Genomic DNA, 4,821 nt, shown 5'->3' with positions numbered 1-4,821 from the left:
GCCATAGATTGAGAACCGCTGGCCTGGAAGGTTCTCTTCATTGATGTGTTTGCAAAGGCTGATGAACCAGATCACCAGGACAACAGTGCACTGCCTCACAAGGTGAAGTTGTTGAATCTGGTCCGATAATAGGTTGCAGGGGCTGAGGAACCCAAATGGGAAGGTCAGACCAACAAGCTGTTGGCTCATGGAGTGGAGGAAACTTTCAAGTAAGTTCACACAGGCGGCTTGCAGTTGTCATTCAAAGAAATGGCTCATGAATTTCTGGAAGCTGCAAATCCCTAATCCATGGGTTCCTTCTGAACTGTGTGGCTGCAGCGGCTAACAAACCCAAATCAGCAGCTCAAATGACAGGATAATACCTCACTGTCTTTCTCAATCCATGCCTGCAGGCAATTCTCTCTCTCCCTCTTAATATGATGGCTTATTGGGCCAACCTAGCACCTTCCCTGCCTAGCCAAGGTTAGGAAGGCTCCAGAGATCCACCCAACAGAACTACGAGGACCCCCTTGGGGAGCATGTAGTGAAAGATGGCAGGTTCAAGAGGACCTTGCAATTAAAGTTAAGGTAATTCGGTCCAAGGGTGGCTGAGAGAATTTGTCCTAAGTTTGTCAGGAAGAGCTTGTCCTAAGGTGGCCATTAAGAGCTTAGAAAGTTGTTCTGCACTTAGGAAGGGAGATAATGTCTGTGAACATTCTGATCTTGGTTCTGAGTTATGGCTTCTTTTTCCTGATCCCGAGTTGTACCTTGTTCATTAATAGACCACTTTGATCTATTGAGTGTTGTGTGACCACAGCAACAGATTATCAAACCCAGAAGTGAGACAGAGTGGTGTGGAAGGACTGACTTTTTTTAGTGTTGACAAAAAATGTTGGAGAGTTGAGGTATGTTTGACCTCCCCCATCTGCACTGTTCCCGGTACATGTTGCCACTGAAGGTACCGAGCCTCTTATAATGGTGATGCCGTTAGAAACCCTAATTCCATTTAATAACAAACAGGTGTTTATCTACTTTGAGTGATTATAAAGCTGAGCTATTTCTAGAACATTCAAATAATGTTACTGGACCTCGAAATTCTTATTTTATGAGTGGGTGCATTATTTTCGGACACTGGGGTCCCCAACACTCCAAAAGTTATCCTCGGAGTGACATTGCAGTTGTGGCAAATATTAAAAGACAGAGAGCAGACAGCCGGACACAGGGGCTCTCTTCCCATGTCAGACCTGAGGGAGTGAATATATTTTCCAATGGGTATATATAATGGAGCTTACAGATCTTTCCATAAGGCATTCATGTCATGCAGTTAGCATGTACATAGTTAATGGGTCATATCTCAAGTGGGTAAAATTATAAACAATCAAGATGCTGAGTTACCATCTTAACCTAGTGTTAGTTGACTTCAAACCGGCCCTGTGCCCTCCCAGGTGTTTGCTATATTTATGTTGGGCTGGCTCTAGAACCTCATTGCTCGGACCTCCAGATAACTTTCTTGCATAGTGAAGTAGCCAGGCACAGAAGTGATTCATCTACTATGGGAGCTTCTTTAAATCTGCTCCTTAATGTAGAGCTAGCTATTGTAAGGGGCACATTATTTGACCTGGAGAATGTGTATTTGAAAACATTTCTCAGAACACTGGAGATCTTTCTAAAAATAGGCCTAGTTTTCTGGGCCGATGGTCGTGAATGTAGAAACAAGGAGAAATATTGTCTGCCATGTCCTCAGTTAATGACACATTATGGAATGAAGTACCGCAACAGTTTTATTACTGTTTTCCTTTCTTTATTGTAAGATATATTTTTAAAATCTTCAAGTGTAAAATACTCCATTAAATAAACTCCCCTTACTATAGGAACCACTGACATTCAACGATGTGGCTGTAAAGTTCACCCGGGAGGAATGGCAGCTCCTGAACCCTGCTCAGAAAACCCTGTATCAGGATGTGATGTTGGAGAACTATCACAACCTGGTTTCCATTGGTGAGGAGAACTCTCAAGTCATTGACCTCGTCACTGGCTTTTCCTGTCTTATATGTTAAAACTTTGTGGTGTTTGTGGTATTCTCAAAGAGGTAGATTCTCATTGCATTGTCTCATCCTAGGTTAGTGGGTTAGGTCTTCTGCCCTTGAGAGAACACTATTTACTTTGTTCCTTTGAGCATTATTTTCCTAAAAATACAAAATTCTGCAGACTTTACAAACTTTACGTTAATGTTGGTGTCTTAAGATTCAGTAATTTCTCATAAACAGGTTATCGAGTTGTCAACCCAGAACCTTTCGATTGAAACAAGAGAACTGTGTTTGGTATTTGACTCAAGGTATAATGGAATTTCCTCAGAGGCATGGTCAAAATACCTTAAGGGGAATTGGCTGGGGTAGTTGATTCAACACGGAGAAGACCTCATATCTATGATAGGGGTCCAAAAATGCATAAAAGTGTGTGCTACTTTGAATGTGAGAGTTCACTTGTCCTAGATGTTGAGAGAAGTACACCTGTAGCTCTTATGAGATTAGATTTCCATTTTCTTGTTTTCCACTATTGTATGTTTGCTTCCATAATTTTCTTTAACATTCTGAAATTTTCCCTTCTTTTATGTTTCCACTTTACTATGAAAATCTGTCTTGCACGCCTCTCTCCAAACAGAGAACTCTGAATTTATAACTCCTCTGAATACAGCACATTCCTCCCCTACTGAGTCAGAATGGATTGCCATTTGCAGTATGCAGCACCGTCTTGCATCTTGAGCTCCCACCATAAACGGTCTCCTTTGGGCTTCCTTAGCTTCCCCCCTTGGAGTTTCTCTAAAGGTTTTGGTGTCCATTTTCTCATTCGTTGTCCTGTTCCTTTAAAGTTTTCTTCATGCAGGTGACATCTGTTCTTTCTGTTTTCTTAGAGAGATGGTCAAATTGCCTGCTCTGTTGGAATTCTTTAACAGACATGTTTCTCCATATTTTATTCCTCTTGTTAAAACACATTTATGACTTCTGTTATTTTTAGGTATCTAAAATCATCTTCCTAACAAGAAAATTGTTATCAGCTTAGAACATACTTTAGCACTGTACCTTCAGTATTTTTGTACCTGTTAAGATTTTTATTTTATTTTTTTTTTAAGGGACAACATTTATTCCTTCTACAAAGGTGACAGTGAGATCAGGTGGAAGAGAGTGGTTTTAGCAATTAGAATAGAAAAACAAAAGAAGATACAAATCGGGGGTTGGCCATTAAAAGTTATTTACAACGAGAGGGAGGGGGCAGGGAACAACGAGGAAAGGAGTTGTTTTCACCTTACAGCTCTCTCCCACCCCAAAGCCTCATACTTGCTCACCAAGTCAAAAAAGAGACACAAGTGGATTCACAGCTGAGAGGTTTGAACTTGAGTAAGATGTTTATAAAAACCTAGACGGGACAGTGTCCTCCCCAGCCCTGGGGCCACTAGGCACAGCACAAGAGACTAAAAACTCAACTGGGGGAAAGCTGGTTTTGGAGTGTAGGCACCCCACTTCTGGCTCGGACTCGGGGAGCAGGATAAACAAAACCTATTGGATAAGATTTAGGGAAGAAAACCAGCAATTGCTTGTGCAGGGGTAGGAACAGGGAAGGAGGGAGGGCATTTCACATCACTAACCTAACTTGGGGGACTGTAAGGGACCATCTTCAACTGGCCCCATGAGGAAGGCCTGATGGATGATGGGAGAATCCACAGGAGGGAGAGGGGACGTGGCTGGGAGGGGGCGACAGCCCCTTCCTTTGTGGGCACAGGAAAGCAGCCGGGGCACCAGGTCCAGGCAGTGACCTCGCAAGGACAGCACAGTTCTTGGAGCTTCGAGATGACCCACCTGCCCCACCCAGCTACTCATTCTGCTCGCTGGCCGCTGTCGGGCCACTCTCTGGCTCTGAGGGAGTGGACGGCTCAGCAGCCTGGGGCCCTGGCTCTTCTTCCGTGTCTCCTCCCTGAGAGGCGGCACCAGCCTCTGCCCCCTTGGCCTGGGGCTCCTGGCTCTCAGGGGTGGCAGCCTTCCCTTCCAGGGCAGTGCCTTCGTCACTGCAGGCACCTGTCTCCCCCTGCTCTTGCTCTTCCTCTGTGGGGGAGGAGGCTGGGGAGCCCCCCCCCCACCCTCCTTGCGATTTCTCTTGAAGGACAGGCCGCTCAATTTGAAAGGCTTCTTGAAAGAGAATTTCTTCTTCTTCTTGGGGGTCTCCTTGTGGGGGGCCTCCCCCTTGGCTTCAGTGCCCTGGGTGGGGGGTGCTGGCTCGATGGCATCGCCCGTCGCCCCAGCAGCCTCCTCTGTTCCGTTCGCGGGGGCCGAGTCCCCTTCACCCTTGGGGGACAAGTCTCCATTGCTTTTCACGTGGCCCTTCTCCTGTCCATTGGCCTTGGCGGGGGAAGCGCCCGTGGCCTCCTCGGCGTTCACGTCGCCCGGGGAGCCTTAGAGCTCTGGCTGCCCATGCTGGGTGGGGGTCTTGGGGGGCGCCCAGAGCCGGCCCGGGCTCGCGCCTCAGGGATAGTTCAGCGGGGTAGGCCTGGCTGGCGGAGGGGTGGGGCTTGCCCCGGAGGGGGAGGGGTGTCTGGGAGGAAACCGAGCTGCACCCCCGCTCCGCGCGTGACCCGCTAGCCGCACCCACCGCCTCTCCGCTGGGCGCCGGAATGCCCAAGATTTTTATTTTAAGTTGTCTATTCCTCTAGTAATTTTCTAAGTGGAAAGGGCATTTTTAACATCTTATATTCTTGCTTTTTTCATTAAGCACATGTTTGCTGTAGATTCCTTAGTATACAGTGTGTCTTCCTTAGGCCCACCCCTTCTTAACAGGTCCAATACACGAAAG

The 4,821-nt window shown here is 46.7% G+C and overlaps 1 pseudogene; it reads right to left on the bottom strand.

Annotated features, from left to right (window-relative positions):
* Window positions 1–3,846: 3,846 nt before the first annotated feature.
* Window positions 3,847–4,444, bottom strand: LOC142443299 (MARCKS-related protein pseudogene; annotated as a pseudogene).
* Between the last annotated feature and the right edge of the window lie 377 nt (window positions 4,445–4,821).

Source organism: Tenrec ecaudatus, chromosome 3 (genome assembly GCF_050624435.1).
Source record: "Tenrec ecaudatus isolate mTenEca1 chromosome 3, mTenEca1.hap1, whole genome shotgun sequence".
NCBI classification, from domain to species: domain Eukaryota; kingdom Metazoa; phylum Chordata; class Mammalia; order Afrosoricida; family Tenrecidae; genus Tenrec; species Tenrec ecaudatus.
The sequence above is the reverse complement of the archived record's forward strand: the minus strand, read 5'-3'. Positions and strand labels throughout refer to the sequence as shown.